Below are 27902 nucleotides of genomic sequence, written 5' to 3' on the forward strand. Positions count from 1 at the left end.
CCAGGTTTATAAATATTTTTTCCTATAATAAATGCATTTCCTTCTCCCCAGTCTTCCTCCAGACTCTGGCACCTTGATTTCCGAATGACATGCAAAATTTGCTTTCATCAGAAAAAAGTACTTGGGACCACTTAGCAACAGTCCAGTGCTGCTTCTCTGTAGCCCAGGTCAGGCGCTTCTGCCGCTGTTTATGGTTCAAAAGTGGCTTTACCTGGGGAATGCGGCACCTGTAGCCCATTTCCTGCACACGCCTGTGCACGGTGGCTCTGGATGTTTCCACACCAGACTCAGTCCACTGCTTCCTCAGGTTCCCCAAGGTCTGGAATCGGTCCTTCTCCACAATCTTCCTCAGGGTCCGGTCACCTCTTCTCGTTGTACATGGTTTTCTGCCACATTGTTTCCTTCCAACAGACTTACCATTGAGGTGCCTTGATACAGCACTCTGGGAACAGCCTATTTGTTGAGAAATTTCTTTCTGGGTCTTACCCTCTTGCTTGAGGGTGTCAATGATGGCCTTTTTGACATCTGTCAGGTCGCTAGTCTTACCCATGATGGGGGTTTTGAGTAATGAACCAGGCAGGGAGTTTTTAAAAGCCTCAGGTATCTTTTGCATGTGTTTAGAGTTAATTAGTTGATTCAGAAGATTAGGGTAATAGGTCGTTTAGAGAACCTTTTCTTGATATGCTAATTTATTGAGACAGGTTTTTTGGGTTATCAGGAGTTGTATGCCAAAATCATCAGTATTAAAACAATAAAAGACCTGACAAATTTCAGTTGGTGGATAATGAATCTATAATATATGAAAGTTTAATTGTAATCATTACATTATGGTAAATAATGAAATTTAACACTATATGCTAATTTTTTGAGAAGGACCTGTACATGAAGACTAATTTCCAAACAGTCTTGTTTACTGATAAGTGTTGAGCAACCCTGGATGGTCCAGATGGATGGAGTAGTGGATGGTTGGTGGATGGCCACCATGTCCCAACAAGGCTGCAACGTCAGCAAGGAGGTGTAGGAGTCATGTTTTGGGCCAGAATCATGGGAAACAGCTGGTAAGGCCCTTTAAGGTTCCTGAAGGTGTGAAAATGACCTCTGCAAAGTATATAGAGTTTCTGACTGACAACTTTCTTCTATGGTCTAAAAAGCAGAAACGTGCCTTCAGGAGCAAAATCATCTTCATGCTGACAATGCCCCATCTCATGCTGCAAAGAATACCTGATTGGCTGCTATGGGCATAAAAGGAGATAAACTCATGGTGTGGCCACCATCTTCCCCTGACCTCAACCCTATAGAGAACCTTTAGAGGATCATCAAGCAAAAGATCTATGAGGGTGGGAGGCCGTTCACATCAAAACAGCAGCTCTGGGAGGCTATTCCAACTTCAAGCAAAGAAATACAAGCAGAAACTCTCCAAAAACTCAAAAGTTCAATGGATGCAAGAATTGTGAAGGTGATATCAAAGAAGGGGTCCTATGTTAACATGTAACTTGGCCTGTTAGGAGGTTTTGGAGTTAAATAGCTTTTTTGTTCAGTGAATGTGACCTCCTAATGCTGCAAATTCCACAAATGAGCATTTTCAGTTCTTTAAAACATATCAAATGTTTAGAAATTCTACTGTGCATAATAATTTGGAACAGTGCATTTTGAGTTTTTATTCATTTTGGAGATTATACTGTTATCATTGGGAGTTTTTTTTCAATAAAATTCGATGTATAATCTAACGGGCGATGACTTTTATTAGACTGACTGTCATTTGCACCGACCATTTAGGAAAATCTGATAAAAATGTAATTTGCAAAATAATTTGGAACAGTGTAGTATACAGCACAGAGCCACGTAGTATATTGCACAGCGACATATTATACAGCACAGAGCCACGTAGTATATTGCCCAGCCACGTAGTATATTGCCCAGCCACGTATGTCACAGGTTAAAAAATAAAAAATAAACATATACTCACCTTCCGAGGGGCTCCTTGTAGTTCTGTCGCCTGTGTTTGGTTCAGGCGGCAGCTTCCGGTCCGTGGGTGTGATGACGTTGTGGTCACATGACCGTGACGTCATGGCAGGTCCTTCTCGCGCAGGGCCTGTGATGACGTCGCGGTCACATGACTGACGTCATGGCAGGTCCTTCTCGCGCAGGGCCTGTGATGACGTCGCGGTCACATGACCGTGACGTCATGGCAGGTCCTTGTCGCACACCAAACTTAGCACCGGAACCTGCCGCTTGCATGGACCGGTCACCGGAGCGTCGGAAAGGCGGCGGAAGGTGAGTATATAATGATTTGTTATTTTTTTTAAATTATTTTTAACATTAGATGTTTTTACTATTGAGACTGCATAGGCAGCCTCAATAGTAAAAACTTGGTCACACAGGGTTAATAGCGGCGGTAACAGAGTGAGTCAATCGCGGCATAACGCGATCCGTTACCGCTGGTATTAACCCTGTGTGAGCCGTGACTGCGGGGAGTATGGAGCGGGCGCCGAGCACTGACTGCAGGGGAGTAGGGAGGGACTAATCGGACCGTGCCCGTCGCTGATTGGTCGCGGCAGCCATGACAGGCAGCTGGCGAGACCAATCAGCGAATGAATATCCGTGACGGAAGTTGCCGACAGAAAGACGGAAGTATCCCTTAGACACCCACAGAAGAGGGTGTGTGAGGGACGAGGGAAACTATTTTGGATTTATTAATTCAGGCACAATATATTGTCCAGAGAGCTTCCTCCATCCCTGAAGTGGCCCCCCTACACTTGGGATAAGTACACAAATCCCCAAAAGAACAGAACTTCGCCATTTGGCCAGAGAATTAGAGGCCACGTGTTAATGAAGGCAAGGAGGAGCAGAGATGGGACCCCCTGCTGTCTTTTGTGCAAGGGGGCCCACATCAAGGGAAAGCTCTAGACCGAGCGTCACAGAAATCTACAGATGAACTACGAGAGTACCGTGCATCTCAGGGTTAGGTCCAACATGCCACCAGAACCCTGAGAGCCCTTTGCACGCACCCCTGCGTCTCATATTTCTCTAGCTGTCCCAGATACAGAGCTATCGAGACTGGCTCTCCAGAACCAATTAGCCAACCCAAGTTTGGACTCTCCATAGCGGTCCAGCCCCAATGAACCCGTTGAGAAATCAGTCATCCCGTTTGGACCTCCCTCTAGGGAGTTATGACCCATCCTAGATATTGGGAATTATTTTAGCTAGGAGGTCAAGGGAGGAGAATTCAGTCCAACCGAGAGGAGCGGTGGCAAATATGGAAGGAGGCGAACTAGGGGTTAAAAGCTAGCTACACACACCTTTAGCCTTTGTTGTGCCATGGAAGCCACGTCACATGTGGAGGCGGACCAGAAACTAAGAAGGTGCCTGTGGATACGAGAGCATCCCTTCATCCACAAGTGATAAGAAATGGTAAAGTGACACATACAGTTAACTGTAATCCCAACCTGCACCCTACAGGTGCATCACACAAAATTAGAACATTATCAAAAAGTTAGTTTATTTCAGTTCTTCAATACAAAAAGTGAAACGCATATTTAAGATAGAGTCATGTATTTGAAGTGTTTATTTCTGTTAATGTTGATTATAGCTTACAGCCAATGAAAACCCAAAATTCATTATCTAAAAAAAATTAGAATACTTTATAACAACAGCTTTAAAAAATGATTTGAACATCCGAAATGTTGGCCCACTGAAATGTATGTTCAGTAAATGCACTCAATACTTGGTCGGTGCACCTTTTAAATCAATTACTGTATTAATGCAATGTGGCATGGAGGCGACAGTCTGTGGCACTGCTGGGGTGTAATGGAAGCCCAGGTTGCTTTGATAGCAGCCTTCAGCTTGCCTGCATTGTTGGGGCTGCTGTCTCCATCTTCCTCTTGACAATACCCCATAGATTCTCTATGGGGTTAAGGTCAGACGAGTTTGCTAGCCAATCAAGCACAGTGATACTGTTATTTTAAATCAGGTATTGGTACTTTTGGCAGTGTGGACAGGTGCCAAGTTCTGCTGGAGAACTAAATTTCCATCTCCAAAAAGCTCTCTGGGACCTTGAGTTCCAAGGTCTAGTGTGAAGTATCCACAATCAATCAATGATAGTTTCGGGAGCCATGTCATCTGGTGTAGGTCCACTGCGTTTTATCAAGACAATAGTCAGCGCAGCCCTCTACCAGGGAATTTTAGAGCACTTCATGCTTCCCTCTGCCAACAAGCTTTTTGGAGATGGAAATTTAATTCTCCAGCAGGACTTGGCACCTGTCCACACTGGCAAAAGTACTGATACCTGATTTAAAAATAACAGTATCAATGTGTTTGATTAATGCAGTAATTGATGCAAAAGGAGCACCGACCAAGTATTACCTGGTTTAAAATTGGGATTTTTGTGAGGACTCACCGTAAAATCCTTTTCTCCGAGCCAATTATTGGGGGACACAGACCATGGGTGTTATGCTGCTGCCACTAGGAGGCTGACACTAAGTTGAAACAAAAAGAGTTAGCTCCTCCTCTGCAGTATACACCCTCCTGCTGGCTCCCAGAGAACCAGTTCAGTGCAAAAGCAGTAGGAGATCATTAACATCATATTAGAGTACAACACATCAAATTAAACAAGCGCAAGCCAAAAGATTAACAGGGTGGGTGCTGTGTCCCCCAATGATTGGCTCGGAGAAAAGGATTTTATGGTGAGTACTCACAAAAATCCCCATTTCTCCTTCGCCTCATTTGGAGACACAGACAATGGGACTTCCCAAAGCAAGTCCATGGGTGGGGAACAACATAAAAGATCGACCCCCATGTCCCAACTGACTAAAGTTGTGCTACCGCCGCTTGCAGAATACGTCTGCGAAGGGCTGCATGTGCAAAAGTCTGAGAGCTTAGGCAGTACTAAGTCGCAGCATTGCAGACCTGTTCAGTCAACGCCGAATGGCTCAAACAGGCGTCCATCGACCGAGTAGAGTGTGCCTTAATCCCAGCTGGGATAGGCATATCTTTGATGCAGTAGGACTTCTGAATAGCCAAGTGAATCCATTTGGTATTGTGGCCCTGAAGCTGCTAAACCCTGCCTGAGACCCTCAGGAAGCACGGATAGGGTGTCCGACCTACTGAAAGGCGAAGTCTTCAAGACGCACCTTCTGAGAGCCCTTACTACGTCCAGGGTGTGAAGAGCTCATTCCACCACCGTTGCTGGACAAAAAGAGAGAAGGACAAAGTCCTCGTTAAGGTGGAAAGACAAGACCACCTTGGAACACAGAGAACATAGACAATTTGATGACCATCTTGTCCTGGGAAAAAAAACAGGAAAGGAACTCGACCAGACAGAGTGGCTAGCTCTGAGACTTGTCTAATAGACAGCACTGCGATAAGAAAAAAGACGACTTTCAGAGACATCGTGCAACGGTTCGAAAGGCGTCTGCTAAAGAGCACCCCGGGACCAATATAAGGTCCCAGGCCTCTAACGGCATACTATAGGGGAATACCACATGGGAGACTCCCTGAAAGAAAATGCTCACTTAAAGAAAACAAGTAATCCTGCGCAAGAGAGAGAGCTGAGCGCCAAACCTGATTCCAGACCAGTCTGGCGAAATTCCCAAAGTGGAGGGAACAGAGAAGACACAAGGACTTTCGCGGTGCCTGCACCGTGCGTAAAAAGTTATCAAGTATGTTGATAGATGCTAGCTTATGCAGGCTTCCCAACGCTAATCATGGTGGGAAACTCCTGATGAGAGAACCCAGCTTGAGATCGCTCGAGGCTTCAACGGCCAAGCTGCTAAATACAGGGCCCCTGAGTCCTCATGACAAAACAGACATTGGCAGAGCAGATTTGGATGATCTGGCAGTCGCCACGGGACATCGGCGACTATCTGCACCAAATCTGCATATCACGCCCAGTGTGGATAAACCTGGGCAAGAAGGATTACTGGAGTCCACTCTGCTTAGATCTTCCTGATGACCCTCGGAAGTAGAGAAAGTGGGGAAAAAAAAAAAAAAAAACACGTACGGAAGACGAAACTGAAGCCACAGAGAGACCCGTGCATGCACCTTCATGGTCTAGGGATCCCGAGCTCTGAAGTGGACTACCGTGGCATTCAATCTTGAAGCCATCAGATCTACGTCCGGAGTCCTTAAATGAATACATACAGGTCCTTCTCAAAAAATTAGCATATTGTGTTAAATTTCATTATTTACCATAATGTAATGATTACAATTAAACTTTCATATACTATAGATTCATTATCCACCAACTGAAATTTGTCAGGTCTTTTATTGTTTTAATACTGATGATTTTGGCATACAACTCCTGATAACCCAAAAAACCTGTCTCAATAAATTAGCATATTTCACCCGACCAATCAAATAAAAGTGTTTTTTAATACCAAACAAAAAAAACATAACATAATAATGTTCAGTTATGCACTCAATACTTGGTCGGGAATCCTTTGGCAGAAATGACTGCTTCAATGTGGCGTGGCATGGAGGCAATCAGCCTGTGACACTGCTGAGATGTTATGGAGGCCCAGGATAAAATAATGAAAAAAGAGAAAAAACAAGGCGCCCCCAATGTGTCACACTGTTTAAAAAACACACATACAGTCCTTTGTAGGGAATGTGCTCACCTATTGGTGTTGTGAAACTGGGTCACAACTCCCAAGAAGGCATAATCGTAGCAGCAGGTCTCCACAAGAATCCAAAGGGATGCTGGAGGTAATAGTCTTAGGCGAACTGAAGACCGCGCACACGAGGTAGATTTAAGGTGGTTTATTGAAGCCTACGCGTTTCAAGAGCTATCTTGCTCTCTTCTTCAGGGCATATCATATCAGATATGCCCTGAAGAAGAGAGCAAGATAGCTCTTGAAACGCGTAGGCTTCAATAAACCACCTTAAATCTACCTCGTGTGCGCGGTCTTCAGTTCGCCTAAGACTATTATGGCAAATAATGAAATTTAACACTATATGCTAATTTTTTGAGAAGGACCTGTATGTCGAAAGACCTCCCAATGTCCCAAGGCGAGACTTTGATGGCTAGGAAAAACTGCCGCCCAGTTTTTCCACACCTGGGATATGGACTGCAGAAAATATCGAGTGGCTCCTCTCTGCCCATCGGAGAATATAGGCTACCTCATGCATGCCCACCCTGCTGCGGCAGAAAAAGAAAAAAAAAAAAAAAAGGCAGCAACACTTACCTGCCCAGATTTTGGAACAAATGCACTGCAGGGTGCAGCCAGCCCATAAAGCAAGATGTTAGCAACACAGGTGCAAAATACCAGATCAACAGCCACTCTCCACATACCCACTCCTGGAGGGGGTGACAGCTCAGTATACAAGGGCACAATAAATGCCCACATATGGCGTTGTTCACACCATGGTATTGCATAGTGTCTGGTTCATAGCCTATCAGTCACGCCCCTACTTTTCGATTAGGCGGGCTGGCCAGCACACTCAATGCATCCCAGTGCGAACACCCCTCATGCGAGACCAAATGTGTTTGAGCTTGGCTGCACCCCGAAAAATATAGAGCAAAAAATATACAAAAATAGAGAGGTATTGGTTGATACTTTGGCCAAAATACGCAAGCTCGTAACCCACGCCAAGGGTCCCCATGCTTTGGAGTCCTAAACTAAACTAAATAGCAAAGCCACTAGAGACTCAAGGTCTACAAAAATTCAATATTCAACAGCAGAAAAAAAAGGCAGCAACACTTACCTGCCCAGATCTTGGAACAAATGCATTGCAGGGTGCAGCCAGCCCACAAAGCAAGATGTTAGCAACACAGGTGCAAAATACCAGATCAACAGCCACTCTCCACATACCCACTCCTGGAGGGGGTATCCCCTTTAATGATTGATACATGCGACAGCAGTGGCTTTGTCTGATTGAATTCAGATGAGGGGACCCTCCAGGAGATAATGGAACTGTTACAGGGCTATCCTGATTGCTCGGATTTTCGGGACATTAATCGGAAGGCTCGACTCCTGAGTTGACCGGCGCCCCTGAGCCATGAGGTGACGAAGACTACTCCTCAGCCAAGGAGACTGGAATCGGTAGTCACCACTAGCCATTAAACCTGAAGAAAGGATTTCCCCTGGAAGAGAGACCTCAATGTCCACCACCTGAGAGCAAGGTGCAAGCGGCACCGGCGATTGAGGGAGAACGGGTTCATAGAAAGAAGAAATATAAGCAAGCTAACCCGTGATGCATAAACCAAACCTCGGGAGCATGGACCCGCTGTGTCCAGGCGTATAAAGTCCAAAAAAGAAGAGAATGTCCAGCTTCACCGAATCCGTAAAAAAGAGTTTTCTTTATTCACAAACTTTAGACAGAGGATACAGACTTCAGCACGAACCAGATAGGTAAGAATCTCAACGCGTTTCTGGAGACTAAGCTCATGACTATTTTATGGATTTGGTGAAGCTGGACAATCTCTTCTTTTTTAGAACGGGTTCATGCTGCAGAGGATGGAGATGCAGCTGAACGAAAAAAGACCGCTTCTCTTGCTGCCACCATTTTTCCCCAGTGCCCTCATGGCAAACCGGATAGAATGACGGGATGAGTGGCTAAGTGCATGGGCTCCTTGTTGAAGGGCTCGGACCTTGTCTTGAGCGAGAATCACTAACCCTCGGAGGTATCCAGGGTCATTCCTAAAAAGGATATCCACTGGGCTGGAACGAGGGAAGACCTGTATACGTTTATCATCGAGCTCAGGTGAAGTCGTTGTGCCCCTTTAATGCAAAACCATCGCCCCTGTGTGAGCCGGCCGGGTGGACCAAGATGGCCACCGGGAGTTGCAGAGGCGGTAAAGTCTCACAGAGAGCGAGAGGCGCCAGTTTGGGGGTGGAGCCACAGCCTCATTTAGTGGGCGGAGCCTCATGACTTCCATGAATAGGCCCAAGTGGGGGCCTAAATTTTTGCAGCCGGCGGGAGAAGTGAGGGGGCGTTGGGGGGGGTGAGAAAGGCGAGTGCTCCTGTCCGGGGCGAGAAGCGCCAGAAAAGTGGGCGGAGCCGTCGTAGAGCGCCATAGTGCGGCTGCGGCTTCCGGGATGCGGCCTACACATCGGTCGAAGCTGGGGGCTAAATTTCAGAGCGCCAGCCGACGCTGATAGAAAAAGGGATCCAGAAATGCACCCTCACTGGCAGAGTGAGCCCCTGTGCCAGCATCGCGCCTGTCCAGAGCCCTCTAGCCCCGGCACTTACCCGGAGAAGCTGCCGGGTGTCCGGTAACCCAGCTGGTTGCGGCAGGTGCTGAAAGTCCCCTTGCTGCCGCTGCTGATCTTGGACGGTGCAAGGATAAGGGGGGGGGGGGGGGGGGGGGATCACCCTCAATCCACCTTCCCGTTAATAGGTGGAGAGGGACCTACACATCGGCTGAAGCTGGGGACTAAATTTATGCGGTCGGCGCGTTACCTCAGGGAGATGGGGCTCACAAGGAAGCCCCTGTCAGCAAATATCCCGCTCCAGAGGCCCACCGCCGACTGGATCCACTCACCATCGGTGCGCGTCCCGGCATGGAGCCGCCGAGGATGACTGGGTTTCAGCGCCGAGGAAAGCGCGCGCAATTTACTGTTCTGCTGCAGGTCAGGTATTGCAGCGTGGATGGTGCAGGGGTAACCCTCAATCCAAGATCCCTTTGTTAGGGAGGTGGAGAGGAACCGTCCTCCTCCTTGTGCCATCCGCTTTAACAGTGGTGGCACAGTGGCCGCCTAGTGGCAGCAGCATAACACCCATGGTCTGTGTTCCCCCAACGAGGCGAAGTAGAAAATAACAGTATCACTGTGCTTGATTGGCCAGCAAACTCATCTGACCTTAAACCCATAGAGAATCTATGGGGTATTATCAAGCGGAAGATGAGAGACACCAGACCCAACAATACAGACGAGCTGAAGGCTGCTATCAAAGCAACCTGGGCTTCCATAACACCTCAGCAGTGCCACAGGCTGATCGCCTCCATGCCACGCCGTATTGATGCAGTAAATTATGCAAAAGGCGCCCCGACCAAGTATTGAGTGCATTTACTGAATATACATTTCAGTAGGCCAACATTTCAGATGTTAAAATCATTTTTTCAAGCTGGTGTTATAAAGTATTCTAATTTACTGAGATGATGACTTTTGGGTTTTCATTGGCTGTAAGCCATAATCATCAACATTAACAGAAATAAACACTTGAAATAGATCACTCTATTTGTAATGACTATCTAATATATGAGTTTCACTTTTTGTATTAAAGTGAAATAAATTAACTTTTTGATGATATTCTAATTTTGTAAGATGCACCTGTACTTTTATCTGTACTTCTGGCTGTAATATCTGTATATTACGCTGTATATATGTGTATTATCTAGTGCGCCTTTCAGCAATTAAAATATCAGTTAATTTTGGGCTGCTCTTTTAATCTCGAAACCTGATTACCCATGTCCGTGAGTCCGGCTAGTACTTATACGCTACCTGGAGTTGGTTTCTGACCCGATATACGCTTGTTAAAGGGAACCTGTCACCCCCCCCTCAAGCGTTTGTAACTAAAAGAGCCACCTTGTGCAGCACTAAAGGTGGCTCTTTTAGTTATGCTCCCTGCACACGCTGAAATGAACGCTTATAAAATGTGCCCCCTCATACCGTGAAATCGTCCCGGGGGGCGGGTCTTTCCCCCCTAATTAGACGCAGCACAGCCATCACTCCGGGCCTGTGCGCGCCGGGTGCCGCCTCCTCTTGCTTCATTAGAGTTCCCGGTGCCTGCGCTGTAAGTATCTTTTTCCGGGCATGCACAGTTGCGCTGCCCTTCGAACTTACAGCCCAGGCACCAGGGACGCTGATGAAGCAAGAGGAAGCGACGCCCGGCGCGCACAGGCCCGGAGTGACGGCTGTGCTGCGTCTGATTAGGGGGGAGAAAGACCCGCCCCAGGGACGATTTCACGGTATGAGGGGGCACATTTTATAAGCGTTTATTTCAGTGTGTGCAGAGAGCATAACTAAAAGAGCCACCTTGTCAGAATGCAGCATTAGTGCTGCACAATGTGGCTCTTTTAGTTACAAACGCCTGAGGGGGTGACAGATTCTCTTTAATGGATCGGGCTTATATCTAACTAGGAACTGGTGACAGCATACCGTTCTGGTGTTGTTGGGGAATCCTGGCAGTGACATGCACATATGTGCATAGTATATACACTAGCTGAAGATCCCGGGCATAGTATCTAACTGTGGTTAATTATAGCACCTCACTTCTCTCATTTTCCCATCACGCCTCTCATTTTCCCCCTCACTACTCTCATTTTCCCCCCTAACACCTGTCATTTTCACATCACTCCACTATTTTCCCCTCACATCTCTTCATTTTCACCTCACATTTTCACCTCAGTATATACCTGCATGTCATCTCCCCTGTATATAGTACATACCTGTATGTCATCACCCTGTATATAGTATATACCTGTATGTCATCTCCCCTGTATATGGTATATACCTGTATGTCATCTCCCCTGTATATAGTATATACCTGTATGTCATGTCCCCCTATATATAGTATATACCTGTAGGTCATCTCCCTGTATATAGTATATACCTGTATGTCATCTCCCCTGTATATGGTATATACCTGTATGTCATCTCCCCTGTATATACCTGTATGTTGTTATCTCCTCTGTATATAGTATACGCCTGTATGTCATCTGCTCCTGTATATAGTATATACCTGTATGTCATCTCTCCCATATATGGTATATACCTGTTTGTCATCTCCCCTGTACATACCTGTATGTTGTTATCTCCTCTGTATACAGGTCCTTCTCAAAAAATTAGCATATAGTGTTAAATTTCATTATTTACCATAATGTAATGATTACAATTAAACTTTCATATATTATAGATTCATTATCCACCAACTGAAATTTGTCAAGTCTTTTATTGTTTTAATACTGATGATTTTGGCATACAACTCCTGATAACCCAAAAAACCTGTCTCAATAAATTAGCATATCAAGAAAAGGTTCTCTAAACGACCTATTACCCTAATCTTCTGAATCAACTAATTAACTCTAAACACATGCAAAAGATACCTGAGGCTTTTAAAAACTCCCTGCCTGGTTCATTACTCAAAACCCCCATCATGGGTAAGACTAGCGACCTGACAGATGTCAAGAAGGCCATCATTGACACCCTCAAGCAAGAGGGTAAGACCCAGAAAGAAATTTCTCAACAAATAGGCTGTTCCCAGAGTGCTGTATCAAGGCACCTCAATGGTAAGTCTGTTGGAAGGAAACAATGTGGCAGAAAACGCTGTACAACAAGAAGAGGTGACCGGACCCTGAGGAAGATTGTGGAGAAGGACCGATTCCAGACCTTGGGGAACCTGAGGAAGCAGTGGACTGAGTCTGGTGTGGAAACATCCAGAGCCACCGTGCACAGGCGTGTGCAGGAAATGGGCTACAGGTGCCGCATTCCCCAGGTAAAGCCACTTAAAAGCAGCACTGGACTGTTGCTAAGTGGTCCCAAGTACTTTTTTCTGATGAAAGCAAATTTTGCATGTCATTCGGAAATCAAGGTGCCAGAGTCTGGAGGAAGACTGGGGAGAAGGAAATGCCAAAATGCCTGAAGTCCAGTGTCAAGTACCCACAGTCAGTGATGGTGTGGGGTGCCATGTCAGCTGCTGGTGTTGGTCCACTGTGTTTCATCAAGGGCAGGGTCAATGCAGCTAGCTATCAGGAGATTTTGGAGCACTTCATGCTTCCATCGGCTGAAATGCTTTATGGAGATGAAGATTTCATTTTTCAGCACGACCTGGCACCTGCTCACAGTGCCAAAACCACTGGTAAATGGTTTACTGACCATGGTATTACTGTGCTCAATTGGCCTGCCAACTCTCCTGACCTGAACCCCATAGAGAATCTGTGGGATATTGTGAAGAGAAAGTTGAGAGACGCAAGACCCAACACTCTGGATGAGCTTAAGGCCGCTATTGAAGCATCCTGGGCCTCCATAACATCTCAGCAGTGTCACAGGCTGATTGCCTCCATGCCACGCCGCATTGAAGCAGTCATTTCTGCCAAAGGATTCCCGACCAAGTATTGAGTGCATAACTGAACATTATTATTTGATGGTTTTTTTGTTTGTTATTAAAAAAAACTTTTATTTGATTGGACGGGTGAAATATGCTAATTTATTGAGACAGGATTTTTGAGTTATCAGGAGTTGTATGCCAAAATCATCAGTATTAAAACAATAAAAGACCTGACAAATTTCAGTTGGTGGATAATGAATCTATAATATATGAAAGTTTAATTGTAATCATTACATTATGGTAAATAATGAAATTTAACACTATATGCTAATTTTTTGAGAAGGACCTGTATAGTATATGCCTGTATGTCATCTGCTCCTGTACATAGTATATACCTGTATGTCATTTGCTCTTGTATATAGTATATACCTGTATGTTATCTCCTCCTGTATATACAGTACCTGTATGTCATCTCCCCTGTATATGGTATACACCTGTATGTCATCTCCCTTGTATATGGTATACACCTGTATGTCATGTCCCTTGTATCTACTATATAATTGTCTAAGGGTCACTTCCGTCTTTCTGTCTGTCACGGATATTCATTGGTCACGGCCTCTGTCTGTCATGGAATCCAAGTCGCTGATTGGTCTCGCCAGCTGCCTGTCATGGCTGCCGCGACCAATCAGCGACGGCCACAGTCCAATTAGTCCCTCTCTACTCCCTTGCAGTCAGTGCCCGGCGCCCGCTCCATACTCCCCTCCAGTCACCGCTCACACAGGGTTAATGCCGGCGGTAACGGACCGCGTTATGCCGTGGGTAACTCACTCCGCTACCGCCGCTATTAAGGCCTGTCCCACACGTCCAGATAATTCCGGTACTGGAAAAATCGGTACCGGAGTTATCCGTGTCCGTGTGCTCACGTGGCACATCAGTGTGGCACACGTGCAGCAGCCGTGTGCCGCCCGTGTGCCCGCTGAGGACCACACGGACCGTGCAGGAGACAGCGCTAGAGATAAGCGCTGTCCCCTGCATCTGGTGCTGAAGCCGGAATTCATTCCTTCTTCCCAGCAGCGTTCGCTGGAGAGAAGGAATGAAAAATCATTGTTTTTTTTGTGTGTGTGTTTAAAATAAAGATCCTTGTCACCACCTCCCTCCCACCCCCTGTACGCCCGCCCGCTGGAAATAAAATACTCACCCAGCTCCCTCGATGCTTCCTCAGCGCCGCAGCTTCTTCCTGTATGAGCGGTCACGTGGTACCGCTCATTTCAGTGATGAATATGCGGCTCCACCCCTATGGGAGGTGGAGCCGCATATTCATAACTGTAATGAGCGGCACCACGTGACCGCTCATACAGGACAAGCTGCGGCGCTGAGAGGAATCATCGAAGGAGCTGGGTGAGTATTTTATTTCCAGCGGGTGGGCGCACAGGGGGTGGGAGGGAGCTGGTGACAAGGATCTTTATTTTAAACACACACAAAAAAAAACAATGATTTTTCATTCCTTCTCTCCAGCGAACGCTGCTGGAGAGAAGAAATGAATGGCGGCTTCAGCACCACAAGCTGGGGGGACAGCGCTTACTGTAGCGCTGTCTCCTGCACGGCACACGGACAGCATCCGTGTGCGGTACGTGTTTTACACGGACCCATTCACTTTAATGGGTCCGTGTGATCCGTGCACTCCCACGAACACTGACATGTCTCCGTGTTTTTCAAACGGACACACGACACGGTCCGTGAAAACACGCTGACATGTGCAGAGACATATTGATTTTAATGTGTCTACGTGAGTCAGTGTCTCCGGTACGTGAGGAAACTGTCACCACACGTAACGGAGCCACTGACGTGTGAAACCGGCCTAACCCTGTGTGAGCAAGTTTTTACTATTGATGCTGCCTATGCAGCATCAATAGTAAAAACATATAATGTTTAAAAATAATTAAAAAAATTAAAAATCATTATATACTCACCTTCCGCCGGCAGGTTTCGGTGGCAAGGATTGTATGCGCGAAGGACCTGCCATGACATCAAGGTCATGTGACCATGACGTCATCACAGGCCCTGCGCGCCTGCGTGAGAAGGACCTGCCATGACGTCACGGTCATGTGACCGTGACGTCATGGCAGGTCCTTCTCGCACAGGCGCGAAGAAGCTGTGGTACCATGGGACAGGCAGGGACAGCGTCAGGAGCGCCAGGAGCAGATGAGTATTTCATATTCACCTGTCCGCGTTCCATCCGCCGGGCGCCGCTCCGTCTTCCCGTCCTCTTGCAATGACTGTGCAGGTCAGAGGGCGCGATGACGTAATAGTGTGCGTGCCGCCCTCTGCCTGAACAGTCAGTGCGGAGAGACGGGACGCTGAGGAGCAGCGACGAGAGGTAAGTATGTGATTTTTTTTTTATTGCAGCAGCAGCATTACATGTGGCACAATGCTGTATGGAGCGTCTATGGGGCCATTGTTATGATCTGGTGGCCTAAGAGCGGCATGAGACGTACTCTGGAGAATGTGGTAACTGTACTGACCGCAGACCCTGGACTTAACACCGCAACTAGAAGTAGCCGTGGGATGTACCTACCAAGCCTAGACACCTCGTCACAGCCGGAGGACTAATTAACCCTATAGATAGAAAACGGAAAACTATCTTGCCTCAGAGAAAATTCCCAAAGGATAGGCAGCCCCCCACAAATATTGACTGTGAGAGGAGAGGAAGGAACATACACAGGCTGAAAACAGAATTTAGCAAAGGAGGCCAATCTAGCTAGATAGAAAAGATAGGACAGAGAACTATGCGGTCAGTATTAAAAATACTAAGAAATGTCCACCACAGATAATACAAAAAACCCTCCAAATCTAACTAAAGACTTGGAGGGTAAATCTGCCTCTCCAGAGATTTCAGCTCGGCTGCATAAATCCTTACACAGATTAAGCTGGACAAGAAAAAACATGCAATGCACTGAACAAAGAGGCCCACAAAATGTGGGCAGAAAAACAAGCAGAACTTATCTTGAAGAAATGAACTGCAAGCAGGGGCGACCAGGAAGGAATGTGAATCCTCCAGAAACAATGAACAACTGGCACTCACCAAAGGGTGAGGCCAGACTAAATAGCCCCGTCCGAAGTGGACGCACCTGATGACTGCTGTGAAGGACAAACAGCAGCACTACCACTTATAACCACCGGAGGGAGCCCAAGAGCAGAACCCACAACAGAATTCACAACAGGCCATGAAGAACTGCATGGAGCATTATATGGGGCATCTATGGGGCCATAACTGCATGGAGCATTATATGGGCCATCTATGGGGCCATAACTGCATGGAGCGTTATATGGGCCATCTATGGGGCCATAACTGCATGGAGCGTTATATGGGCCATCTATGGAGCCATAACTGCATGGAGCATTATATGGGCCATCTATGGGGCCATAACTTTATGGAGCATTATATGGGGCCATAACTGCATGGAGCATTATATGGGGCATCCCTGCATGGAGCATTATATGGGGCATCTAATTGGCCATAACTGCATGGAGCATTATATGGAGCATCTATGGGGCCATAACCATAACTGCATGGAGCATTATATGGGGCATCTATGGGGCCATAACTGCATGGAGCGTTATATGGGCCATCTATGGGGCCATAACTGCATGGAGCGTTATATGGGCCATCTATGGAGCCATAACTGCATGGAGCATTATATGGGCCATCTATGGGGCCATAACTTTATGGAGCATTATATGGGGCCATAACTGCATGGAGCATTATATGGGGCATCCCTGCATGGAGCATTATATGGGGCATCTAATTGGCCATAACTGCATGGAGCATTATATGGAGCATCTATGGGGCCATAACCATAACTGCATGGAGCATTATATGGGGCATCTATGGGGCCATTACTGCATGGAGCATTATACTACGTGACTGGGCAAAATACTAAGTGACTGGGCAATATACTACGTGGACATGCATATTCTAGAATACCCAATGCGTTAGAATCGGGCCACCATCTAGTATGGTATATACCTGTATGTCATCTCCCTTGTATATGGTATACACCTGTATGTCATCTTCCTTGTATATGGTATACACCTGTATGTCATGTCCCCGTATATGGTATACACCTGTATGTCACCTCCCTTGTATATGGTATACACCTGTATGGCATCTTCCCTGTATATACCTGTATGTCATGTCCCATGTATATGGTATATACCTGTATGTCATCCCCTCCTGTATATGGTATATACCTGTAAGTCATCCCCTCCTGTATATGGTATATACCTGTAAGTCATCCCCTCCTGTGTATGGTATATACCTGTAAGTCATCCCCTCCTGTATATGGTATGTACCTGTAAGTCATCTCCCCCTGTATATAGTATATACCTGTATGTCATCTCCCCTGTATATGGTATACACCTGTATGCTATCTCCCCTGTATATACTATATAACTGTATGTCATCTCCCCTGAATATACTATATACCTGGATGTCATCTCCCCTGTATATAGTATATACCTGTATGTCATCTCCTCCTGTATATAGTATATACCTGTATGTCATCTCCTCCTGTACATAGTATATACCGGCATGTCATCTCCTCCTGTACATAGTATACACCTGTATGTCATCTCCCCTGTATATAGTATATACCTGCTGTATGTCATCTCCTCCTGTATACAGCTGTGTGTAATCTCCTCCTGTATATAGCTTTGTGTAATCTCCTCCTGTATATAGTATATAGCTGTGTGTAATCTCCTCCTGTATATAGTATATAGCTGTGTCATCTCCTCCTGTATATAGCTGTATGTCATGTCAGCCTGTATATAGTATATCTTGCTCTGCGGTTTGTGTCTCGTAGGTTTACCGGCGCCATTTTGTTGAAGCAAAAGGTTCAACACAATATTAACCCCTTAACGACTGTCGATACGACTTTTAACGGTGGCAGATAAGGGGCATTATTCCTCCTGCACCTCACTCTCCTCCTTTATACACAGCTCTTTTCAGCAGCACAGTTTTTTCTCCTTAAGGGTAAGTTCACACAGGGCTTTTTTGCTGCTTTTTTTCTGCAGCAAAACCTGATCTTCTTGGCAGGAAAAAAGCTGTGGCAAAAATGCAAGTTTAGGTGCATTTTTTTGGTGCACTTTTTTTTCTCTTTGTCCATGCTAATGTCCTTGACTGTTCAGCAGCAAAAACGCAGCAAATAATGATACCTGCATTTTTACAGCATTTTTTCAACACCCATTCAAGTCAATGGGTGAAAAACGCTGAAAAAACGCTGAAAAAACACTGGAAGAAGTGACATGCTCTATGTCCAAAAAACACAGCAAAGCACAAAATCCTGATGACACAAAAAAACAATGTGTGCATGAGATTTCTGAAATCTCATAGGCTTTGCTGGTACTGTAAAAAGCAGTTGAAAATTAGCATTAAAAAAACGCAGCAAAAACACCCTGTGTGAACTTAATCTTAGGGTATGTGCACCCGCTGCGGATTTTGCTGCGGATCCGCAGCACTTCCGCAGCTGCGGATCCGCAGCGGTTTGCCATGCATTTACACTACCATGTAAAGCTATGGGAAATGAAATCCGCAGTGCACATGCTGCGGAAAAAAAAAGGGCGGAAACGCAGCAGTTTATTTTCCGCAGCATGTCAATTCTTTCTGCGGATTCCGCTACGGGTTTACCCCTGCTCCAATAGAAATCTGCAGGTGAAAACCCGCAGAGGAAACCGCAAAAGAAACCGCGATAAATCCGCAGTAAAAACCGCAGCGTTTTTCACTGCGGATTTTGCAAATCCGCTGCGGAAAATTCCGCAATGGAATCCGCAGCGTGTGCACATGGCCTTAGGCTGTGTGCACACGTTGCAGATTTTTCGTGTTTCTTCCGCGTTTTTTTGCTATAAAAATGCGAAAAAAATGCATACGTTATGCATCCCATCATTTAAAATGCATTCCGCAATTTTTGTGCACATGATGCGTTTTTTTTCCACGAAAAGTCCTGGCACCTTCAATACAGTTGCAGAACAAATATAGAACTTGAATGCAACTCAGTGCAGAGCACAGACCGGCCTCAGGTGTGACCCTGCAGACCCCGGGACATGGGCAGACCCAGGGGTACGGGCAGATACAGGCACAAGCAGACCCCAGGACACAGGCAGATCCTGGGACACAGGCAGACCAAGGGGTATGGGCACAAGCCCATGCAGGCACAGGCAGACCCAGGGATACAGGCAGGTACGGGCAACTCTTCCTGTAGTTTGATCGGACTCTTTGGGGAAGGGAACAAGATGTCGCATGCTAGCAAGTGGCGCTGCCAGAGAACAGTGTGCAGTCAGCTCAGCTGTAAACCGAGACCTGGTAGTTGCAGTACATGTGAAGCGGACGGCTCCCTCCTCAGATGCTCCGGGCACTGACGCCCCATCACAGCTCGTACAAGCAGAGTACTTACACACAGAGCCGGGTCGCTCTCTCATTCACAGGCTGCTATGGGGAAACAGAAAAACAGTGACCGTACAACCAGATGCTTCAGCGATCGTCCTCTACTTTCTCCGGCTTATGACGTTACAAGGACTGTCCCAAGCTGCCATTGATAATTCCCGACGTCAATCCGGGAACAAGAGCCAATCAGATAAATACAATAGGAATAAGGGCGTAGAAATATTAAAGCGACATCCCCTTTAGCTGACAGATTGCTAGTGATTGGATAACTGAGAGTAGGCGGGCTCAATATCATTTTCAGGGCGGGGCGTATGCTGTGTTTTCGCCTATTTCCTAGGTATTACGTCAGGAGTGGGGTGGGGTTAGTTTTCTGGGCGCGGGTTGACGCAAGAAAGAGAAATCACAGAACCCGGAAATGCGCTGAGCGCTCACACTTGGTACTTAGTCTGCAAGCGTCAGAGTGTGAGCTCCTACTATATCCTCACCACAGGCCACACAGTGCGGGCAGGACAATACCGAGAATATGGGGTGTATGAGCTCCTACTATGTCCTCACAGGCCACACAGTGCGGGCAGGACAATACCGAGAATATGGGGTGTGTGAGCTCCTACTATGTCCTCACAGGCCACACAGTGCGGGCAGGACAATACTGAGAATATGGGGTGTGTGAGCTCCTACTATGTCCTCACAGGCCACACAGTGCGGGCAGGACAATACTGAGAATATGGGGTGTGTGAGCTCCTACTATGTCCTCCCCACAGGCCACACAGTGCGGGCAGGACAATACCGAGAATATGGGGTGTGTGAGCTCCTACTATATCCTCCCCACAGGCCACACAGTGCGGGCAGGACAATACCGAGAATATGGGGTGTGTGAGCTCCTACTATATCCTCCCCACAGGCCACACAGTGCGGGCAGGACAATACCGAGAATATGGGGTGTGTGAGCTCCTACTATGTCCTCACAGGCCACACAGTGCGGGCAGGACAATACCGAGAATATGGGGTGTGTGAGCTCCTACTATGTCCTCCTCGCAGGACACACAGTGCGGGCAGGACAATACCAAGAATATGGGGTGTGTGAGCTCCTACTATATCCTCCTCGCAGGACAATACCGAGAATATGGGGTGTGTGAGCTCCTACTATGTCCTCACAGGCCACACAGTGCGGGCAGGACAGTACCGAGAATATGGGGTGTGTGAGCTCCTACTATGTCCTCCTCACAGGCCACACAGTGCGGGCAGGACAATACCAAGAATATGGGGTGTGTGAGCTCCTACTATGTCCTCACAGGCCACACAGTGCGGGCAGGACAATACTGAGAATATGGGGTGTGTGAGCTCCTACTATGTCCTCCTCACAGGCCACACAGTGCGGGCAGGACAATACCAAGAATATGGGGTGTATGAGCTCCTACTATGTCCTCCTCACAGGCCACACAGTGCGGGCAGGACAATACCGAGAATATGGGGTGTGTGAGCTCCTACTATGTCCTCACCACAGGCCACACAGAGCGGGCAGGACAATACTGAGAATATGGGGTGTGTGAGCTCCTACTATGTCCTCCTCACAGGCCACACAGTGCGGGCAGGACAATACTGAGACTATGGGGTGTGTGAGCTCCTGCTATGTCCTCCCCACAGGCCACACAGTGCGGGCAGGACAATACCGAGAATATGGGGTGTGTGAGCTCCTACTATGTCCTCACAGGCCACACAGTGCGGGCAGGACAATACCGAGAATATGGGGTGTGTGAGCTCCTACTATATCCTCCTCGCAGGACACACAGTGCGGGCAGGACAATACCAAGAATATGGGGTGTGTGAGCTCCTACTATATCCTCCTCGCAGGACACACAGTGCGGGCAGGACAATACCGAGAATATGGGGTGTGTGAGCTCCTACTATGTCCTCACAGGCCACACAGTGCGGGCAGGACAGTACCGAGAATATGGGGTGTGTGAGCTCCTACTATGTCCTCCTCACAGGCCACACAGTGCGGGCAGGACAATACCAAGAATATGGGGTGTGTGAGCTCCTACTATGTCCTCCTCACAGGCCACACAGTGCGGGCAGGACAATACCGAGAATATGGGGTGTGTGAGCTCCTACTATGTCCTCACAGGCCACACAGTGCGGGCAGGACAATACTGAGAATATGGGGTGTGTGAGCTCCTACTATGTCCTCCTCACAGGCCACACAGTGCGGGCAGGACAATACCAAGAATATGGGGTGTATGAGCTCCTACTATGTCCTCCTCACAGGCCACACAGTGCGGGCAGGACAATACCGAGAATATGGGGTGTGTGAGCTCCTACTATGTCCTCACAGGCCACACAGTGTGGGCAGGACAATACTGAGAATATGGGGTGTGTGAGCTCCTACTATGTCCTCCTCACAGGCCACACAGTGCGGGCAGGACAATACTGAGACTATGGGGTGTGTGAGCTCCTGCTATGTCCTCCCCACAGGCCACACAGTGCGGGCAGGACAATACCGAGAATATGGGGTGTGTGAGCTCCTACTATATCCTCACCACAGGCCACACAGAGCGGGCAGGACAATACCGAGAATATGGGGTGTGTGAGCTCCTACTATATCCTCCCCACAGGCCACACAGTGCGGGCAGGACAATACCGAGAATATGGGGTGTGTGAGCTCCTACTATGTCCTCACAGGCCACACAGTGCGGGCAGGACAATACCGAGAATATGGGGTGTGTGAGCTCCTACTATATCCTCCTCGCAGGACACACAGTGCGGGCAGGACAATACCAAGAATATGGGGTGTGTGAGCTCCTACTATATCCTCCTCGCAGGACACACAGTGCGGGCAGGACAATACCGAGAATATGGGGTGTGTGAGCTCCTACTATGTCCTCACAGGCCACACAGTGCGGGCAGGACAGTACCGAGAATATGGGGTGTGTGAGCTCCTACTATGTCCTCCTCACAGGCCACACAGTGCGGGCAGGACAATACCAAGAATATGGGGTGTGTGAGCTCCTACTATGTCCTCCTCACAGGCCACACAGTGCGGGCAGGACAATACCGAGAATATGGGGTGTGTGAGCTCCTACTATGTCCTCACAGGCCACACAGTGCGGGCAGGACAATACTGAGAATATGGGGTGTGTGAGCTCCTACTATGTCCTCCTCACAGGCCACACAGTGCGGGCAGGACAATACCAAGAATATGGGGTGTATGAGCTCCTACTATGTCCTCCTCACAGGCCACACAGTGCGGGCAGGACAATACCGAGAATATGGGGTGTGTGAGCTCCTACTATGTCCTCACAGGCCACACAGTGCGGGCAGGACAATACTGAGAATATGGGGTGTGTGAGCTCCTACTATGTCCTCCTCACAGGCCACACAGTGCGGGCAGGACAATACTGAGACTATGGGGTGTGTGAGCTCCTGCTATGTCCTCCCCACAGGCCACACAGTGCGGGCAGGACAATACCGAGAATATGGGGTGTGTGAGCTCCTACTATATCCTCACCACAGGCCACACAGAGCGGGCAGGACAATACCGAGAATATGGGGTGTGTGAGCTCCTACTATATCCTCCCCACAGGCCACACAGTGCGGGCAGGACAATACCGAGAATATGGGGTGTGTGAGCTCCTACTATGTCCTCACAGGCCACACAGTGCGGGCAGGACAATACCGAGAATATGGGGTGTGTGAGCTCCTACTATATCCTCCTCGCAGGACACACAGTGCGGGCAGGACAATACCAAGAATATGGGGTGTGTGAGCTCCTACTATATCCTCCTCGCAGGACACACAGTGCGGGCAGGACAATACCGAGAATATGGGGTGTGTGAGCTCCTACTATGTCCTCACAGGCCACACAGTGCGGGCAGGACAGTACCGAGAATATGGGGTGTGTGAGCTCCTACTATGTCCTCCTCACAGGCCACACAGTGCGGGCAGGACAATACCAAGAATATGGGGTGTGTGAGCTCCTACTATGTCCTCCTCACAGGCCACACAGTGCGGGCAGGACAATACCGAGAATATGGGGTGTGTGAGCTCCTATTATGTCCTCCTCACAGGCCACACAGTGCGGGCAGGACAATACCGAGAATATGGGGTGTGTGAGCTCCTACTATATCCTCCTCACAGGCCACACAGTGCGGGCAGGACAATACCAAGAATATGGGGTGTGTGAGCTCCTATTATGTCCTCACAGGCCACACAGTGCGGGCAGGACAGTACCGAGAATATGGGGTGTGTGAGCTCCTACTATGTCCTCCTCACAGGCCACACAGTGCGGGCAGGACAATACCGAGAATATGGGGTGTGTGAGCTCCTACTATGTCCTCCTCACAGGCCACACAGTGCGGGCAGGACAGTACCGAGAATATGGGGTATGTGAGCTCCTACTATGTCCTCCCTACAGGCCACACAGTGCGGGCAGGACAATACCGAGAATATGGGGTGTGTGAGCTCCTACTATATCCTCCTCACAGGCCACACAGTGCGGGCAGGACAGTACCGAGAATATGGGGTGTGTGAGCTCCTACTATATCCTCCTCACAGGCCACACAGTGCGGGCAGGACAATACCGAGAATATGGGGTGTGTGAGCTCCTACTATGTCCTCCTCACAGGCCACACAGTGCGGGCAGGACAATACCGAGGATATGGGGTGTGTGAGCTCCTGCTATGTCCTCCCCACAGGCCACACAGTGCGGGCAGGACAATACCAAGACTATGGGGTGTGTGAGCTCCTACTATGTCCTCACAGGCCACACAGTGCGGGAGAATATGGGGTGTGTGAGCTCCTACTATGTCCTCACAGGCCACACAGTGCGGGCAGGACAATACCGAGAATATGGGGTTATGAGCTCCTACTATGTCCTCCCCACAGGCCACAGTGCGGGCAGGACGATACCGAGTATATGGGGTGTATGAGCGCCTGTTATGTCCTCCTCACAGGCCACACACTGCGGGCAGGACGATACCGAGTATATGGGGTGTATGAGCTCCTGCTATGTCCTCATCACAGGCCACACAGTGCGGGCAGGACAGTACCGAGAATATGGGGTGTATGAGCTCCTACTATGTCCTCCATACAGGCCACACAGTGCGGGCAGGACAATACCGAGAATATGGGGTGTGTGAGCTCCTACTATGTCCTCACAGGCCACACAGTGCGGGCAGGACAATACTGAGAATATGGGGTGTGTGAGCTCCTACTATGTCCTCCTCACAGGCCACACAGTGCGGGCAGGACAATACCAAGAATATGGGGTGTATGAGCTCCTACTATGTCCTCCCTACAGGCCACACTGTGCGGGCAGGACAGTTCCGAGAATATGGGGTGTATGAGCTCCTACTATGTCCTCCTCACAGGCCACACAGTGCGGGCAGGACAATACCGAGAATATGGGGTGAATGAGCTCCTGCTGTGTCTTCCCCACAGGCCACACAGTGCGAGCCGGACAGTACTAAGTATACGGGGTGTATGAGCTCCTACTGGGTCCTCCCCACAGGCCAGACAGTGCGGGCAGGACAATACCGAGAATATGGGGTGAATGAGCTCCTGCTGTGTCTTCCCCACAGGCCACACAGTGCGAGCCGGACAGTACTAAGTATATGGGGTGTGTGAGCTCCTACTATATCCTCCTCACAGGCCACACAGTGCGGGCAGGACAATACCGAGAATATGGGGTGTGTGTGCTCCTACTATGTCCTCCTCACAGGCCACACAGTGCGGGCAGGACAATACCGAGAATATGGGGTGTGTGAGCTCCTGCTATGTCCTCCCCACAGGCCACACAGTGCGGGCAGGACAATACCAAGACTATGGGGTGTGTGAGCTCCTACTATGTCCTCACAGGCCACACAGTGCGGGAGAATATGGGGTGTGTGAGCTCCTACTATGTCCTCACAGGCCACACAGTGCGGGCAGGACAATACCGAGAATATGGGGTTATGAGCTCCTACTATGTCCTCCCCACAGTCCACAGTGCGGGCAGGACGATACCGAGTATATGGGGTGTATGAGCGCCTGTTATGTCCTCCTCACAGGCCACACACTGCGGGCAGGACGATACCGAGTATATGGGGTGTATGAGCTCCTGCTATGTCCTCATCACAGGCCACACAGTGCGGGCAGGACAGTACCGAGAATATGGGGTGTATGAGCTCCTACTATGTCCTCCATACAGGCCACACAGTGCGGGCAGGACAATACCGAGAATATGGGGTGTGTGAGCTCCTACTATGTCCTCACAGGCCACACAGTGCGGGCAGGACAATACTGAGAATATGGGGTGTGTGAGCTCCTACTATGTCCTCCTCACAGGCCACACAGTGCGGGCAGGACAATACCAAGAATATGGGGTGTATGAGCTCCTACTATGTCCTCCCTACAGGCCACACTGTGCGGGCAGGACAGTTCCGAGAATATGGGGTGTATGAGCTCCTACTATGTCCTCCTCACAGGCCACACAGTGCGGGCAGGACAATACCGAGAATATGGGGTGAATGAGCTCCTGCTGTGTCTTCCCCACAGGCCACACAGTGCGAGCCGGACAGTACTAAGTATACGGGGTGTATGAGCTCCTACTGGGTCCTCCCCACAGGCCAGACAGTGCGGGCAGGACAATACCGAGAATATGGGGTGAATGAGCTCCTGCTGTGTCTTCCCCACAGGCCACACAGTGCGAGCCGGACAGTACTAAGTATATGGGGTGTGTGAGCTCCTACTATATCCTCCCTACAGGCCACACAGTGCGGGCAGGGCAATACCAAGAATATGGGGTGTGTGAGCTCCTACTATGTCCTCACAGGCCACACAGTGCGGGCAGGACAATACCGAGACTATGGGGTGTATGAGCTCCTACTATGTTCTCCCTACAGACCACACAGTGCGGGCAGGACAATACAGAGAATATGGGGTGTATGAGCTCCTACTATGTCCTCCCTACAGGCCACACTGTGCGGGCAGGACAGTACCGAGAATATGGGGTGTATGAGCTCTTACTATGTCCTCCTCACAGGCCACATAGTGCGGGCAGGACAATACGGAGAATATGGGGTGAATGAGCTCCTGCTGTGTCTTCCCCACAGGCCACACAGTGCGAGCCGGACAGTACTAAGTATACGGGGTGTATGAGCTCCTACTGGGTCCTCCCCACAGGCCAGACAGTGCGGGCAGTATAGTACCGAGAATATGGGGTGTATGAGCTACTACTGGGTCCTCCCCACAGGCCAGACAGTGCGGGCAGGACAATACCGAGTATATGGGGTGTATGAGCTCCAGCTGTGTCCTCCCCACAGGACACACAGTGCGGGCAGGACAGTACCAAGTATATGTCGTGTATGAGCTCCTACTGGGTCCTCCCCACAGGCCAGACAGTGCGGGCAGTATAGTACCGAGAATATGGGGTGTATGAACTCCTACTATGTCCTCCCCACAGGCCACACAGTGCGGGCAGTATATTACCGAGTATATGGGGTGTGAGCTCCTACTATGTCCCCACAGGCCACACAGTGCGGGAAGTTTAGTACCGAGTATATGGGGTGTATGAGCTCCTACTATGTCCTCCCCACAGGCCACACAGTGCGGGCAGTTTAGTACCGAGAATATGGGGTGTATGAGCTCCTACTATGTCCTCCCCACAGGCCAAAACACAGTGCGGGCAGTATAGTACCGAGTATATGGGGTGTATGAGCTCCTACTATGTCCTCCCCACAGGCCACACAGTGCGGGCAGTTTAGTATCGAGAATATGAGCTCCTACTATGTCCTCCCCACAGGCCAAAACACAGTGCGGGCAGTATAGTACCGAGTATATGGGGTGTATGAGCTCCTACTATGTCCTCACAGTGCGGGCAGTTTAGTATCGAGAATATGGGGTGTATGAGCTCCTACTATGTCCTCCATACAGGCCATACAGTGCGGGCAGTATAGTACCCAGAATATGGGGTGTATGAGCTACTATGTCCTCCCCACAGGCCAAAACACAGTGCGGGCAGTATAGTACCGAGTATATGGGGTGTATGAGCTCCTACTATGTCCTCCCCACAGGCCACACAGTGCGGGCAGTTTAGTATCGAGAATATGAGCTCCTACTATGTCCTCCCCACCGGCCAAAACACAGTGCGGGCAGTATAGTACCGAGTATATGGGGTGTATGAGCTCCTGCTATGTCCTCCTCACAGTGCGGGCAGTTTAGTATCGAGAATATGGGGTGTATGAGCTCCTACTATGTCCTCCATACAGGCCATACAGTGCAGGCAGTATAGTACCGAGAATATGGGGTGTATGAGCTCTTATTATGTCCTCCATACAGGCCATACAGTGCGGGCAGGACAATGCCAAGTGTATGAGCTTGAGGTATATACATATAATTTTTTTAGAGCAAAAAAAGAAAACTAGGTTCCTCATGCAATATTGTTTATTGAAAGCACTTGTGGCTGTGTTGTAAGTAGGCACAACACTATAGAGCATTTTATAGA

At 48.7% G+C, this 27902-nt stretch overlaps 1 protein-coding gene across 3 annotated transcripts in view; it reads right to left on the reverse strand.

Moving 5' to 3' along the window:
* STAT2 (signal transducer and activator of transcription 2) overlaps positions 1 to 19589 on the reverse strand; it is a 150455-nt gene extending 130866 nt beyond the window's left edge. The window contains exon 1 of one of the 3 annotated variants that reach the window (XM_077297604.1): positions 19434 to 19589. The gene's annotated coding sequence lies outside the window, so the exon portion shown is untranslated. The remainder of the gene's footprint in view (positions 1 to 19433) is intronic. The other 2 variants (XM_077297606.1, XM_077297605.1) reach the window with 2 other exon arrangements.
* Between the last annotated feature and the right edge of the window lie 8313 nt (positions 19590 to 27902).

The sequence above is a fragment of the Ranitomeya variabilis genome, chromosome 3 (genome assembly GCF_051348905.1).
Source record: "Ranitomeya variabilis isolate aRanVar5 chromosome 3, aRanVar5.hap1, whole genome shotgun sequence".
NCBI lineage: Eukaryota > Metazoa > Chordata > Amphibia > Anura > Dendrobatidae > Ranitomeya > Ranitomeya variabilis.